A 17314-nucleotide genomic window follows, 5' to 3' on the forward strand; every position below is an offset into this window, starting at 1 on the left:
TGAACTCCAACTGCGTACATCAGCATGAGTGGATCTTAGAAATATAATATTGAATGAAAAAAGCAGGTCACAAAGACTATATAAACTTTATAATACCTTTTTTATTTTTTTATTTTATTTTATTTTGCTGAGGAAGATTCACTCTGAGCTAACATCTGCTGTCAATCTTCTTCTTTTTGTATGTGAGCCACCACAGCATGGCCACTAACAGATGAGTGGTCTAGGTCTGTGCCCAGGAGGCAGACCCAGGCCGATAAAGCAGAGCACACTGAACTTAACCACTAGGCAACTGGGGCGGGCCCTATAATATCCTTTTTATAAAGCAAAAGACAAGAGAATGATAACCACTAACTTCAGGATGGAGGTCAGGGGCAGGGCAGAGGGACAAGATACAAGAGGAGTACATAGATAGATGTACCAGTAATACTCACTGTAGTGGGTTGAACAGTGTCCCCCCAAAACATATACCCAAGTCCTAACTTCTGGTTGCTGTGAATATAACCTTATTTGGAGATAGGATGTTTACAGATGTAATTAAGTTAAGGATCTAGGACTGAGATCATTCTAGATTTAAGGTGGGTCCTAAATCCAACGACTAGTGTCTTTGTAAGAAAAAAAGAGAGGGAGATTTGGGGCAGGGAAGAGGGCCATGTGAAGATAGAGGCAGAGACTAGAGTGATGTTACCATAAGCAAAGGAATGCCAGGAACTGCCAGGAGCTGCAAGAGGCAAGGAAAGCTTCTCCCCTAGAGCTTTTAGAGGGAGCATGGCCCTGCTGACACCTTATTTTGGACTTCGCTTCCAGAACTGAGAGAGAATCAATTTCTGTTTTAAGCAACTCAGCTCGTGGTAATTTGTTAGGGCAGCCCCAGGCAACTAACACAGGGACACCCTAGATCTTAAGTTGGGGGATAAGTTTTTGGGTGCTCTTTTTTTTTTTTTTTTAAGATTTTATTTTTCCTTTGTCTCAAAGCTCCCCAGTACATAGTCGTATATTTTTTTGTTGTGGGTCCTTCTAGTTGTGGCATGTGGGATGCCACCTCAGCATGGCTTGATGAGCGGTGCCATGTCTGCACCCAGGATCCAAACCAGTGAAACCCTGGCTGCCGAAGCAGAGCGTGCTAACTTAACCACTTGGCCACGGGGCCAGCCCCTGAGTGCTCATTTTCAAGTTTCTTGTCATAACCTACACCTTTCATGTGTTCCATTTCCTGAAGCAAATATTACAAAACATGCTCAGGGGGAAATAAAGGTTAGGAAAGCATGTACAGATGGTCCTCAACTTACGATGGTTAGACTGACAATTTTTTGTCTTTACGATACTGCAAAAGTGATACGCATTCAGTAGAAACCCTACTTTGAATTTTGAATGTTGATCTTTTCCCAGGCTAGTGATACATGGCAAGATCTTCTCTCGTGATGCTGGGCAGTGGCAGCAGCTGCAGCTCCCGTCAGCCACGCAATCACAGGGTGAACAAGCGATACACTGACAACCAGTCTGTACCCCTACAGCCATTCTGTTTTTCACTTTCAATACAGCAGCCAATAAGTTACATGAGATATTCAACACTTTATTATCAAATAGGCTTTGTGTTAGATGATTTTGCCCAAGTGTCGGCTAATACAAGTGTTCTGAGCACGTTTAGGCAGACTCAGCTAAGCTATGATGTTCAGTAGGTTAGGCGTATTAAATGCATTTTCAACTTACACTACTTTCAACTTACAATGGGTTTATAGGGATGTGATCCCATTACAAGTTGAGGAAGATCTGGATAAGCAAAGCAAAAGTTCTTCAGCCTATTTAAGGTCTCTGAGAGACTTGAGGAATTTCTTGGGTATTGAGTCCCTACTATGTGTCAAGGTTCATGCTAAGCCTTTACAGATGATGTGACATCTAATTCTCAAAGCAACCCTGGGGTAAATAAGTTATCCATCTGCAGATAAGAAAACTGAGGCTGGAGGCAGTGAAATGTTTGCCTAAAGTAATACAGTGGACAAGGAGCAGAGCACAGACTCAAATGAGGGTCCCTTTGCAAAGACCAGGCCTTTTCTACCACAACACCCCAGGTCACCTCTGCTTACCTCAAGCTTGTTAGCTCCCAAATACCACGTCACCAGTTATAACTCCAGGCAAAAAATGGGAACATATACCTGCTTTATCTCCTGTTCTAGATTTCTCTTCAGACAGAGTTGGATGAACATCGTTTGATCTCACCATTTTCACATGTATTGTGCATTTAATGGGCCTTTTATCTTCCGACACCTCTTACTGAGACGCTGTAGGTCACCTTAAATCAATCACATGGGGTGATTCATCCATCACCCATTCCTTGATCGGGCTACTTCAAACACAATGCTGGTAATACAGAAAGCTAAGATGAAATCAAGTTTCCTCCCTCTCCTCCTCCTGGGGTGGGAGTGGGGGTAACATTGCTTCTCCTGTATTAATACAGGACCAGCTGAGCAATCAGCCCAACAGGAATAAACTCTCAGGAGACATTTTATCCTGAGTTGCCTGGGACTGTCCCTGCGTTGGCACTGAAAGTCCCACACCACAGGAAGCCCCTCAGTCTTGGACAAGCCAAGATGGTTGGTCACCCTTCCTGGGGAAAACTCCTTTTCTTCCAGGATCTGAAGTATTCACAAGGGGTGGGAAAGAGAAGCCTGCATCATCTGATCAACCATGTACTGCCTTCTGGGGCCCAACTTGAGGCCGTGCCCCCTCCCCACATTTTCCCATGAGAAAAGACATTTGTCAGACCCTGAGCCCAAGCCAGGATCTGGGGTCGGGGGTGGGGGCATGCTCACACCACCGGAGCAGGTGCTGTTTTCATTCCTTTCTTTCCTTGTCCCCTTCAGCAATCAGTGGGTTTTAATTAATTGATACCAAAGACCAGCTTCCAAAGCTGCATCCCAGCTCCCCTGCCATCAATGCTCGGGAGGAAACGCTGTGATGACACTTTGGACCAAAGTCCCAAAGCAGCAGGGCGCTGGCTGTTCAGGTCCTTGCTCCATCATCATGGACAAATGGCAGGTACACATCACTCTGCAGTTTATAAAACTTCTCACATACAATGGCTCGCTGGGTCCTCAGGTAACCAGCATGTACCTGTTTGTCTCCACTTAAGAGGTGGAAACAGACTAAAGGGCATGAGTCAAGAAAGTGGCAGAGCCAGACCCGACACTGAGTGTGATGCCAAGCCTCCCACGGCCTCATCATGTCAAATCCCTCTTTGAAGGGCTCCAAGAACAGTGGGGAAGAAGTCAAGAAGCAATCACCATTTTTTTCACCCTCCCACCTCCCCCGCCTCCTCAAATAAATGTATCATAATCCTGGAAAACACACTCAGCAGATGGTTAATTCAAGAATAAATTCAGGGATGCCAGATTTTTTCCACCACAAAAACCCGACACTTCTCCTCCCCTGCCGCCTCACACAGGGGTGGGAGATGAGGATCCCTCGAGTGAGAGCCAGCTCCAGGCAGGAGGCAGTGCAGCAGGGAGGGACGAGCCACCAGGACCACAAGGACCCCAGCCTTCACAGTCAGTTGGCGGGTTCCCTACCACCCTCAAAGGGAGAGAGCTTGTTCAAGACACTTGCAGGCTGTCCCCAGGGGCCTGCCCCAAAGTCCCCGGGCTGGGCAGGACAGATGTGCCTCCCTCGAACTGAGATCCGAGTCATTCGGCTCAAAAGAAAAAGCACCCAGCTCATCTTTCACTTCCCTGGCTGTGAACCCAGGGTGGGGAGGGTATGGGGCGGAGACTGATCTGATAAATCCCATTCTGGAAGATGGCTGTGTGGAGGGGGGGCATGCACATGTGAGCACACGTGTGTGTGTGTGCCACATGCATGCACAAAGAAGAACTCTCACCAGAAAGAATTTTAAAACAGTGCTTGAATCCATTTGCCAACGTCATCTACTTACAGGGCCCCAGAGAAAAGGGCTGGACGCTATACTACAGGTTGTCGAGGGAGCAAAGACAGATGGGTAGGCTGTGATCTGCAAGGGAAATGAATCATGCAACCACTGGCTCTATCATGAGTGTACACTGAGCCAGGCAGAGTAAGTGCTGGCAGCACATGGAGGGTCATTGTAAAGGCTTTCATTTCACTTCCAACAAGAGAAAAGGGGAAAGAAGGGTGGTGGAGCTCTTTAGAAACGAGTCCCCTCCCTTCCAGTAGAAGAAAGCAGGTACAAAGTAAAGAGGGTGGTGGATCCAGCCTCCCCACCTAGTTTTCTGCTATCCCACAGCAGTGTGGTCCCCCAAGTCCTCATCCACTGGCAGTAACTGGAGCAGACCACACAGAAGGGACCTCAGGAGGGCTGGCTGCTGGTCATGCCCAGTGGGATCCTGCAATCCATGACTCCTACCCTCGGCTTCAGGGTCCCTGCACCAGTTTCCTCGGTCATCTCCCTGCTCAGGTGTCACCCATTCTGGTCTCCTCTAGAATGCCGCCAGTGGGTTTTAAAACACAGGTATGACAACCTCATTCTTTGTTTAAATCTTTGTAGGGCCATGAAATAAAACTCCTACAGGATAAAATTCCAGACTGTTCATCTCTTCTGCCCCTCCAGCCTCATCTATCTTTGTGACCTCCACGTGTCCCCCCATATCATGCTTTCCGTAACTTCAGGCTTTCCCCTAGGCTGTTTCCTTTGGGGGGACATTCTTGTCCTCTGTCTCATGTCCTTCACACGCCCAGCTCCTTCTCAATCCCCAAACTCAGGTTGTATCACCTCCTCTTTAAGGCCGTCTCTGAGCCCGCTGTGCCCCCCAGGCTCCAGGACTTGTGTCTATACTCAATGACCACAATGTACCAGAATTATTGGCCTACCTGTCTGTCCCTCCCTTTAGACTGAGTCCCCTGGGGCCAGGGACTGCATTTCATCATCTCTGTAAGCCCAGCATCAGCACCTAGTAGGATCTAACTGAAGGTGCTCTCAAGTCAGCAAATGGACCAACACTTCTCTGCCTTACCCAGGAAGATTCCTGGGTGGTGTCTGGGTTGCTTGTAGGCACCCACTTTGGCAGGAACCTCAGCATGGGGGGTCATGGCATACTTCCAGCAAGAACACACACCTGCTGCATTGTCCAGGCAGTCCTAAAGGTGTCAGAGAAGGCTCCTCCACCTCTCTCGCACCTGTTTCAGGATTCAACCACCTCCCAAGTTAGAATGATATTACTATATTTTTTGAGAACTTACTGAATGAGTTGTGCTTCACATTCATTATCTCATTTAATCCTTATAAACACCCAGCAATAGTGGCTGGCCCCATGGCCGAGTGGTTAACTTCTCGCACTCCGCTGCAGGCGGCCCAGTGTTTCGTTAGTCCGAATCCTGGGTGCCGACATGGCACTGCTCACCAAACCACGCTGAGGCAGCGTCCCACATGCCACAACTAGAAAGATCCACAATGAAGAATATACAAATATGTACCGGGGGGCTTTGGGGAGAAAAAGGAAAAAAATAAAATCTTTAAAAAAAAAACACCCAGCAATATTCCATTTTTCAGATGAAGAAACTGAGACAGAGAGAAATTAAGAAACTTCCTTTTATTTTGTTTCCTGTGGAGGGGAAGAGCAGAATCATCTTCCTATAATTCTTTCTCACTAGCTACTTTGATATCCAGGTGGGCTATACTTTAAAAAAAAAAAAGGCCAACATAGCCAATACTTAACATATCTAATATGTGACAGTGAGTGGCAGTGGATTTTTTTGTTTTACAAACATAAGTCAGAGGCACTGACTACCATCTCCCCATCCCTTTCAGGCCCTGGGCAAATAATTCAATTCAAATACAATTTAATAAATACCTATTGCATGTGGAAGGCACTATTCTGGGCACTTGGGAAATAAAAAGAATGAAAAGCCTTGCTCTCAAAGAGCTAGTGGAGAAAGAAAGGCAATGATCAATGCATATAATAAATAAGACAGGATATACTATGTTAGAAGGTGCAATGGCCAGCCTCCAATATGGCCCCCAATCATCCTCCTTCCTGTTACTCATGCCCTTGTGTAGTGCCCCCATTGCTGAATAGGGCTGCCTAATAGGATGTTGCAGAAATGACAGTGTATGATTTCCAAGGCTGGGTCAGAAACGACAGTACAGCTTTCCTTGCTCTCTCTTGGAATACTCGCTGTGGGGGAAGCCAGCACCATGTCTCAAGTACACTCAAGCAGCCCAATGAAGAGGTCCACAAAGTGAGGAACTGAGGCTCTTGCCAACAGCCAGCACTAACCTGCCAACCACATGAGTGAGCCATCTTGAAAGCATATCATCCCTTCAAATGGCTGCAGCCTGTTGACACCTTGACTGCAACCTTGTCTTAGTTAGCTCAGGCTGCTCAACAAAATACCACTTTTGGTTCAAAACCTTGGGAGTTCCCCTGGGGGAAATCTGAAACTGGTGCCCATACACCGAGGGCAAAGAGAGACAGACAAAAGAGGCAGGCCACTCCAGATTGATGGATGGTGTATAAGCAAGGGAACTTACATATGAGGCTTGTCTTGGGTGACTACAAGACGAGTGGATCTCTGCACCCGCCTGTCAGAATCTTAAAAGTATACAGAGAGGCCTTATATATACCGTCAAGATGGTCTCAACAACACCTTACTCTCTCAAGGCTGTGTCCTTGAAGCAGCTCCTAGTATGGGAACAGTGGGCAGAATGTACATTCCAAGGACAAGGGATGGGGGTAAGGAGGCTCTGATTGCCCAGGTCCAGCTCAAGGGTCAACCAGTGGTGATGTCCTCTTGACCTCCTCCAACAATCACAGCCTGGGTAGCTTATAAACAATAGACATTCATTTCTCACAGCTCTGGAAGCTGGAAGTCTGAGATACCGGGGTCAGCATGGTTGGGTTCTGGCGAGAGCCTGCTTCCAGGCCTGCAGTTCCTGACTGTGTCCTCACATGGCGGAAGGGGTGAAGGAGATCCCCGTGGCCTCTTTTATAAGCACACTAATCCCATTCATGAGGGCTCCACCCTCATGACCTATTCACCTCCCAAAGGCCACTCAGATAAGGACTCTCACACCCGCTACCCAGTTTCTAGGAATCTAGGACAACTCCGGGGTTCCAATTCACAACAATCTGCTTTGCATACAGTTTTCCAGAAACTATCCTCTACTGACACAAAAAGCTATAACCCGCCTAGGGCCTGATGTCAGAGCCCCAGGCAGTAAAATTCTGCCAAGGAGTCTCTTCTCCAAATGATTATTCACTCCCATGTCTGCTCCATGATTCTCCCTTTAATTTCTCAGGACCTATTGTGTGTCAGGCTTAGGCTGAGTTCAAAGGATGCCGAAAGGAAAAACCAGGCCCAGGACACATCGTGTAGTCAATAAATGTTTGTTGAAGGAATGTGAGCTGCCCTGGAATGGGTTCCTAAGATGCTTAGAGAACTTTCATCTCTGTCCTCAGTTGAGGATTTTATATCCCTTCACCAAATAAAAAAGAAAGAAAATAAACCTCTGCTGTCAGGGACCCCTCCCAAACTCTCCCAGCCAGTGGCCTGCCCAGGTACTCTGCAAGAAGTCTCTGGCATCTCAGGTCAGGCAAGGAAAATGGCCTGCGGCTTCCCCAGCCTCCATCCTCAGGTCCTGGGTCTCTGTGTGGGACAGAAGGGTTGCTCCAGCCCTGCCTCCTTGAGGGGAGAGAACTGGAGGCCTGAACCACTGGCCATGCCACGCACAGTGGGCTGGGGGTGAATGACCTGTGCTTGTGCAGCCCACACAAAGGGAGTCTTAATGATTCATCAGGGCAGCAGGGTAAATATTTAGAAAGAGAAGCCCCTTCCTTAGAGGACCAGCCTTTGTCTTCTTGTTCCGACTGAAAGGACTTGGTCTGATGGGGGGTCTGTTACAATCAGAAGGAGAACAGAGAGTAGCAGCAGCCAGAAGAACACTGCAGCCTAAATGAAGGAGGAGACCCAGTGGCACAGGGAGAGGTGAACTAACAACTAGAGTGAGGGAGCCTCCGCCGGGATTCTCCAGGATGTCCCAGGGCGCCTCTGCATATGGTGCTGTGAGCCCTACCTTTAGCTCTCCCATAGGGCTGGGAAATGTGCCCAGGACAATTTCCATGTACCTTTCTCTAAAAAGCGAATGTTCCCAGGCTCTAGAGGGCAAAGAGGGCTCTGTGCCCTCTCCTCAGTCCTTCCCCAATCCCCTCTTTCCAGCCCCACAGCTGCTCTCCTCTCTTCAGTTAAGCCAACCAGGGAGTCTGTTTCCCAAACAAGACTCCAGGGCGCTCCCCTGGCAGCTGGCCAGCAACTCTGGGTAGTTAAATTCCTCCCATTCCTGAGTCTTCCCCTCAAGACGTTCATGACCTGGTCCTTAGAGGGAAAACCTTTTAAGCTCCCTCATGGTAAGAGGCCATCAGGGTCTCTTCAGGGACTAAAGATTTGTTTCAGAAATAATGGATTATGTTCCACCTGTCTGAGGTAATTGGGAAGACGTGGCCCTCCCTGTGGCTGGCCTGGCCTCTGTCTTGGATGCCAACTTTAATGGCGATTGCGAGCAGGAGCCACTCTAACTGACAAAAGGGAAACAGAATCCATATTTTGAAGCCTGAATGAGCCCAAACTGTCATGTCTCGAAAGAGGCTTTGTTTTATCCTAGTCTGAAGCTGACTCACTGGCATGAAAAAGGGCGTGGGCAAGGCCTTCCTTGCCCCTCAGATCTCCCAGCAGAGCTCTGAGCTACGGAGGACTAGATCTGAGTCTCAGGCGGCTTACGGAAAAGAGAGGTTTCAGTGGAAACACACTCCATAGTCTTGAGCTGTCTCGTCCCTCGCTGTACGAACGCTGGTTTTCTGTTTCTGGTGGCCCTCTACGGAAGCTATGGTTTCTGATTCAATAAAGGTTCAGAGAAGCCATACTCTGCTTCTATAGGGTAGCATAGAAAGTGAGGAAAGCAACATGGCAGCATTTGTGGACCACTCCCACCCCATCTGCCATTAGACAGTCCTTCCAGTGTACGGCAAGAAGGACACTTGAAACTGCTCCCAATAGTCCTATCTCTGCCTGCTGGCACTCTGGAACAACCCACTGCCCTCCAGCCCAAAGAGTCAGTACAAACTCTGCCAAAGAAGGTGGACATTTGTCCCATGTGGGGCCATCCAGTATCCATTTGCCCATCAGAATAACACTTCAGTTTATTTGGGGGTTATTGCCGCTAGCAAGCTTGATATAGCCTGGGTGAAATGACAAATCCAGGTGCCTGTATCTCATCACTGAAGATACAGGGACATCCACACAGCCAGGCCAACATGTGCGTAAGACCAGCCAGTGCTCTCTCTGTAGACTGTGCGTCCTTGGCTAGTGGCACACGTAGGGCGAGTACTGCCCAGACTGTTCCCGAGTGTTTTATTTCCTGTCGCTCAAGACCCCCAACCACCACGGCAAGCGATGGGTATCGGCTGTGACAGATGTGCCAATGCATCCCCAACATCATGAGGACAAAGGGCACCCATAATTTCCCGCTGAAGGGGGCCAGAAAGTGAAAATGGGGAGCTCAGTGGTGGTAAGTGAAGAAATTGGGACGCAAGCTTCAGAGGGACAAATTATACCTACTAGGCAGCCACTGGGACAGGAGTAATTGAAGTCACCAACATATGCTGACATTTGTGTAACAAGCCAGGCCAACCAGGCACCAAGTGGGGGCCCAACATGAAAAAGGTCAAAGTCCAAATGTCTTCTCTCCTGGTCCCAGGTGCCTTTTAAACAACAGCCACAGCACCTTAGTTCAGCCAGGCTCCTCAAGGGCTAGTGGTCCCGCCCATCAACAAGAGTTTCCTGAACACCTACTCCACTGTACTCACCCTTTTGTGTGCCTGAGCACTGACCTGCCCCCAAGGTCAGGAATGAGGTTCATCAATCACACAACCACGACACCGAGTGTATATATAAATACAAACTGCAATGACAGAAAAGAGCACGGGGAAGTGACCTAGTCTGAGTGAGGGGTATGGCCAGGGAGGTAGGCAAACGTTTAAAACTTAGTTTTCCCTAACCTTTGCAGTATCCTGAAGTGGCCCCACTTGGAAGGACTTCTGCCGAAGGGGGCCTCCCCCTTAGGCCCAGGCATTCTTGGGAGCAGAGGGCACTTCCGAGGGCCTTCCCTCGGTTCCCAGGCTGCCTCACTGACAGGTTAGGAAATAGACTCATTGGGATTTCATCCATCTTTTCACTGCCCACCTCCCCCTTCTCCCCACCCGCTGCCCCCGTCTGCATCACTAAATCAACACTGTCGTCTCTCTGGCCTCGCTAAGTGGTCCCTAATGAGGGGGAAACCTGGCCTGTGCGCTGGCGGACCAAGAGATCCATAGGCACCTGGCCGCCGGCACGCTCACCTGCAGTGCTCTCGGATCTGGGTGGGCGGTGGGCAGCCGAGCCGACTGCGCCCAGACGGAGCAGGGGCGGGAGGCCCAGCTCCTGACCTGTCAATCACGGACGGGTCCGCAGCTGCGCTCTGGGCAGCCACAGCGCACTGCTCCTCTGAGGGAGATAAACATCGAGAAATCCAATCCAGCGCGGCTTCACAGATAAACAGATGTGCGGGCCGCCATCGCTCAGGAGATAACGCCCCCGCCCCGCCCCACGCGCCCGCCTGGCCCTGCACCTGCCCGAGGCGACCTGAACGCGCCTCTTGGGAGGCAGGCTGCGTCCCCTCAGCCTGGAGAAATGGTTTCCAGCACCGCAGAGGGGGGTGGAGTCCGAGAAGAAAGAAGCTGGGTTTGTAACAAACTCATAGCTTGGCCTGGGCTTTGGAACCAGCTGCCAAAGTTCGAATCCTGGCTCTGCTGTTGTTTGACGAGTGGCAGCAACCCTGAGCTTGGATGTTTGTAAGTTGGGGATAATCACCGGGACCACCTCATTGGCTTGCTACCATTGACATTAAAGGAGGTCACACCAAGTAACCCTTAGTAAATAGTGGTGGCCAACATTAGCCAGCCTATGTTGCGGATAAGCAGCTGCTGCGGCCACTCTTTTGGGGCATTAAAGGTGGCCTAAGGCCTTTGAGGTGGGGGAAAGCACTGTGGCCACACACAATACTCCAGCTCTAACCAAGGAGCCCTTGGATCACGTCTGCAGCTGGGATCTACTACTTCCCTCGGTACCACAGCCTGTGCTAGGTAGCCCCCAAAATGACAGCCCCGGGCTTGCTTAGCAAATGATGGCAAGTGAAAGTGACACCATGGTGGGGGAAGGAGGGCTGGAAGCAGAGAGCTCTGGGGGGCAGGGGTGCCATCAAAGGAAGGCTTGTCCTTCCCTGGCACGCAAGGCTCCAAAGTCCCTCACTCCTGGGCCCATGGGAGACTTCCCTGCCCAGAGGCCCCACACAACTCATTCATCCATTCCACAGATACCTGGGGAACGTCTCTCAAGGGCCACATCCTGTCAGGAGTGAAATATGACCCTCACGGTAAAGTTTAGGGACTCAGCGGGATCAGAGACACCTGCAGACTATACACCTTCCGGCGCGCCCCTGAAGCCCAAAGGTCCCTGTCCTCTCGTGAGGGGGTCATTTCTTCCCTATCCTCAGCAACTGGATTGAACGACTCTCGCTGAGGGATGAAGCGGTTGATGGATCTCTGGGGCTGTATCTAACGCATAGGTTGGTTTCTGTCCCTGAGACCAGCAGGCCGGAGTTTAGGAAACGGTAGGAACAGCACACACCCCCTCCCCCCCCCCCCCCCCACACGCACACACTGGCCTTAGCAAACTTGGATGGTATAGAAGTAGTTCCCACAGCATGAGGAAGAGGGTGAAGGAAGAAGGGGCCGTTCCCGGCTCGCAGGTGTGCCTGCTCAGGTTCAGCCGCCCAGCGCGCCCAGAGCTCATTCTGCGTGTGGTGGGTGGAAGAAAAGGGCGGACCCTGGGCTGAAGGCGGTGTTCGCTTGGCCGCGTACTGGGGACCAGCGACTAAAGTCCGCACCTACGCAGGTGTCTTTTGCTGGCGCTCCTTCCTTCCCCCGCCTGGGGTCTCGAGGTGCGGACACGGTCTTCCAAAGGGTCAGGAAGCCCGAGCCTCCAGGGTCTCGAGGCCCACGTGCGCGCGCAGGACGCAGAGGGTTCCGGGTGAGCTAAGGACTGCACTGGCAGGGCCCGGGCGCCTCTCTTGGCGAGGTTAGAAGAAAATGCCTGGCCCTACGCGCAGCGGCTGCCCCTGGATCTCCGACGGACGCTGAAGGAGAGTTTCCATACCCCCAGGGGCCGGCAGGGTGCGTGCCCACTCTCACCGCGGCGCGGAGCGCACAAAGGTCGCGGCGACGCGGTCGTGCCTACTAGTTAAAGCTTATTAGTCTCCTCGGATCAGTGTGATCCCACTTTGTTCCCGAACGGCCCGAGCGCGCCCTTTCATGCTTTTTGTGCGTGCCGCGATTTAGCGCGGCCTTTGTGGGCCTGAAAGGACCGGCGGCCTCTCGAGGCGCGCATTCCCGCGGCACCAGCTTCCGCGGCATCGTCGTCCCCACCAGGCCCGCTGCGCGGCGTCTCCAGAACCACTGCACCCTCCAGCCTGTGTTCCGTGAGCCGCAGCTGGGGTCGATGGCACAAACCGCTGAACCAGAGCAGCCCTCAGCCCCCGCTCCCGAAGGCCCTCGCCTCCTCCGCCCCTCTTCCAGCAAAAGTGAAAAACTGCGTGCGGACCCTTTACCTCTACGTTGGGGCAATTGGACTGGGTTTAAAGGGCTATTGAGGCCTGGAGAGGCCGCCTCTCTTTGAATAGCTTTGTGCAATGTTTGCAGGGACATTTGCATCTGTTTGCGCTTGGGGAAAGGGCCCTGAAGGCTCGGTAGCGGAAAAAGTCCGAGGATTGTTTTGTGTCGCCCTCGCCCTCCCCCTCCCGCTCCGGTTCGCGCGGGCCAATTTCGTGCGCCGAGCAGAGGCATGCAAAACCTGCCCGGTTCAAAGATTGGGCGCCCTCGCTCTCGGCCCACTTTTAAACAATTGCTGTTAACAATGCAATTTTAAGCAGAAAATCGTCTAACTAGATTAAATCCACATGACATAAAAACCAGAGGGGAAGAAGTCTGCATTGGCATAGGAGTGCGGACGCCTAACAGGATAGAAAGTGTGAAATGCATGCAGAGGTGGAGCGACCGGCAGGTGCCCCGGACTCCCTCTAGCTGGACGAAGGCTGGACCGCTCGCCTCCCTCTAGCCCCGATGCCCCTGGAAAGGAAGTGGCTCCTAGGGGCGCAGGCGCGAGAGGTTAGTCTCCCACCTTCGGCGACTCGGGGAGGGATGGTGTGTGCCCGAAATCATGTCCTCTGCTCCCAACATCCTCCGCCCCCCGCAGGTCCGGCGATCCAGCCGGGGCTGCTCCCTACCCGCCCCAAGGGCGAGGGGCACAGGGCAGTGCTGGGGAAGCCAGAATGCCGTCTCCACTCGCGAGACTGAGCAGACAGGCTCTTAATGGAATCGAATCAAGTCAGGCCTTAGAAAACCCCATTGCTATGGCAGCAGAGTTCTCTGAAAGTGACACAGCCCCGAGCCCCTCCTCCCTTCCGGGCCCTCCCCCCCGCTCCCCTCCCCCCCTCCCCCGCGCTGCCTAGAGCCACGCTCGGAGCGCGCCGCGACGGGTTAATCACTGTAAAAACAAAGAGATGAAAGGCTCTCCAATTGGAGAGCTCTCAGTGGCCTCCTCCCTGGCCTGGGGGAGGGGAGGAGGCCGCTCGGGCCGAGCTTCCCCCGCGAGCCAGGAAGGCGCTCCTGCCCACAGCCCACCGTCCCCAGGCGACGCCGCCCACACAATCTGGCGCCTCCCGAAGGGCCTTCGCAAGCCGGCGGAGGGGGCCAGGCCATCTCCCCCCGACCCGCAGCCACAACCCCACAAAACATAAGCACAAAGCCCCGGGGTTTTTCATGGGCTCTGAAGGAAATGTTTGAAACTTGAAAAAAAATTACTAGCTCTAAAACACAAAACAACAATCAAACCCCCAGCAAAATTGATATTAATGAACATTTAATGAAATGTCTGTAATGTGATAACTTAATTAATCAAGTGTAAATAAACTCATGTAGTTCTATAGAAATTAAATTTCATATGGGATCTGGAGGCATTTTTATCCTTATATGATGCGGGGTGGGGCACAGGAAGAGTTTTTAAAGGCTTAAAGGTTTCCCTGTAAACCACCTGGGAGCCAAGGGCATGGAGTCCAAAGCTGATAGGTTCCTGTTTATTCTGTGACTGGTTCATTGGGGTCCTTGGCCCTGCCCTGTACCTCACCCCATCCTCTGGGCACACTGACAGGTCTCGCTTTAGTGCAGCTGGAGAGGCTGAGATGGAAAGCAGGGCAAGGACTTGTCCGGTCACTCAGTCTGTCAAAGGCCAGGCTGGGGTGTGCCTGTGGACCCTGGCTGATGGTCCTTCCTTCCTTCCACTCAATTCTGAGTTTCGGCCCTCAGAGAGGATGGGGCAGCGGGAGAGGGAGGGGCATAGAGAGAGTAGTCTGCAGAAGCCTTTGGGTCGGGGCTGCAGAAAGAGGTGGACTTACCCGAGACTGTCTCTGAAGTGGGAGGAGAAGGCCTCTGGGCTCTTGGAGGTGTGGAGGTGACTAGTGCTGGCCTTGGAGCACTGCCTCTCTGGACGACCTTCCATAACTCACTAGAGCTAATTGGACTTTTTTTTTTAGCCTGTGGGTCCAGGACCACCCCAGTGCCCAGCATCACCTAAGCCAAGTGTCATCCAATCCCTTCACTACGTTATCAAATCCCCCCAGGTGAAGAGTATCCCTCACCCCCAACACCTCACCCAACCCGATTCACTTCCTTAACACTCCCGATTTAGAGTCTGGAGCCCTCAGATATTCCCAGGGTCAAGAATAACAATCAGAAAAATCTCTTCTCCTTTCTGGGCCTCAGTATCCCCATAGTAATAGTAAAAGATTCCTGAAAAGCTCTGTGGGTAGTGAATGGGGGAGAGTGGGCAAGAAAGGCCCAGCCCTGGCCCGGGGAGGCCGTTGGAAGTCCCTGGGTCTGAGGATGCTGGGGGTGGGCAGTGGCATTAACTTCATTTGTCAGTTGGGACATTGTCTGAGGTCACCCCAGGTGAGACAGCTCTGCCACCCCAGCCTTGCACACAACCATTTGTCCTCTCTGTCTCGGCAGGGCCACCCTTACTAAGGCCCACAGGCTGTTCTAGGGGATCACAGAGGCAAGGCCTTCAATAATGCCCGGAGGGAAGTGTCTCTCTTGGTGAGCTTTGCTCCCAGCCTGACCCTCCTCCCTTCAATGAGAAACCTCAGGGTTTCCCCTCTCTTCCCATTTGCCTCTCTGGGGACTGCCATCTGTCCCTGATTGCCACATCCATCACTGATGAGCCCTACTGGGAGAGGGAACAGCATGGGGCCGGCCCCCATCAGGGGGGCTGCTCAACCCGGCCATTGGATTCACTTTCTCTGGTTTCTGCGCTGGTCCTTGCTGAGACCCTCTCTGTGTCCTGGCCTGAATGTAGCCGGGAACCAGACCATCAGAGCAACATATCCTTCTGCTTTTAAAATCTTCTATTTTCACATCTATTTCCTCCCCTGGGGACACAGGCTTTCCTCTCTCCCTCCCATCCTTCTTTATCAAAGAATATAATAAGGGGGTGAGAATACGGTCTTCCACTCTTTTGGAGCATCGTGCCCTGGGCCCAAGGCCAGGGAGCCTAGAGCATGGAGCAGCCACACCTCTCCCCCGGCTCCTGCCTCAGCCCCTAGGATCTGGGAAGCTTCATCCCCCCTCCTCTGGGGGAAGGCAGAGGGGGCTCCCCTTTCTATATCCCTCCCCAAAGGGCCAGAGGGATACTAAGATCCCTCTTCTCTCCCCGACCCTAAATCACTTTCTGAAAGGGCTCCAGACTGCAGGGGAGGCCTATCCTACAGTGGAGGGAGCTATCATTTAACAGCTCAGGCTCTGATCCAAGATCTGGCTCAGCCCAGCCCCACCTCTGAGCCTCAGTGGGGAGAGTGGCAGCCCCCTTCCATGGGGCTGCGGATAGGAGTAAACTCTGTAGGAAGTGTAAACAGCTGCCACCTGCGCTGGAGTAACCACTCCACAAATGTCAGCAATTATTACTATTCACCATCAGGACACTCATCCCCTCCCCGACCCTGGGCTGGAAAGGGCTTTCCCAAGAACTTGGAACATCACACTCAATGTCCCATCCCCAATTTTCCTTGTTATTTTTATAGCACTTGTCATTTATGGAGCCCTTCTCATGTTTTAGACACTGCTCTAAGAGCTTTCACATGCTTAACTCATTGACACAGCATTGTTACCCCAGTGTGTAGATGGAGAGCCCAGAAAGGAGAAGCACAGAAAGGCTGAGTAACCTGCCCAAGTTTCAAATCAGTAATGGAGTCTGCAATAGATCATCATTCCTCCTGACTCCAGAGTCATGCTCTGAAGCCCCAAAAGGCCCCTGGTCATTCCTGTGGCCACATCTGGTGTCCTTTCCTCAAGCCAGCTGCCTCCCTCCAACCCACCAAGATGAGAAAGTGCAGTCCTAAAGGAGCCTGTGGCCTCGACCCAAGTTCCCTCTGAATAGGAACAGAAAGTTCCGGAGGGGAAGGACAAGCTGAGTAATTTGTCTTCCCTCCATTTCCTTCTCCACTATGTCTTTCTTCCATGATGCTCATCACAGGTGCAGCCTCCTCGGTGGTGCTTCCTACAGCCACCCACAACATTCAGTGTGTCCCTTCCGTGTGAGGCCTCTGCTCCTGGATTGCGTAGCTGGCAGGGATGCCGCCATCCTGATAGTTATGCCTTGGCACTGCTTCTAACTGGTCCGAGGCAAGCAGGTGGCAGAATATTCTACCCACCCCTACTGGAGGGATGCCACCATGCTTCAGGACAAACCAACCCCCTCAAGCTTTGATCTCCCCCCACTGGTGGGGTCTGATGGCCTCTGGCCCCTCTGAATCAAAGCCATCCAGATGGGCACATGAGAGGGCCTGAGGCTCAGCTTGGGGCTCGTCTCCCTCATTGCTCCAACACAGACCAGCAGGGGCTGCTCTGATCACCAAGATCCCTGGGAAAATGTGTTGCAGCTCCCACAGGAATGTCAGTGAAGGCCAGCCATCTTCCTGTTATCCGCCTTGTCTGGCCTAACTTCCTCTCCCTGCCCAAGAGCAGAAATATATTTAAGGACACAGATGGATCAAGACAATGAACCATCTGCCATTGACTGTCAGTCAATCAAGTCCAAGCTTCTTAGTGGAAAGATGGGGAAACAGAGACCCTGAGAGGCAGTGACTTGTCCCAAATCATAGCCAGATAGTTAATAACAAAGAGGCTGGGATATGGACCATCCAAGCCAGGAA

This window comes from Equus quagga, chromosome 7 (assembly GCF_021613505.1).
Source record: "Equus quagga isolate Etosha38 chromosome 7, UCLA_HA_Equagga_1.0, whole genome shotgun sequence".
Classification (NCBI taxonomy): Eukaryota; Metazoa; Chordata; class Mammalia; order Perissodactyla; family Equidae; genus Equus; species Equus quagga.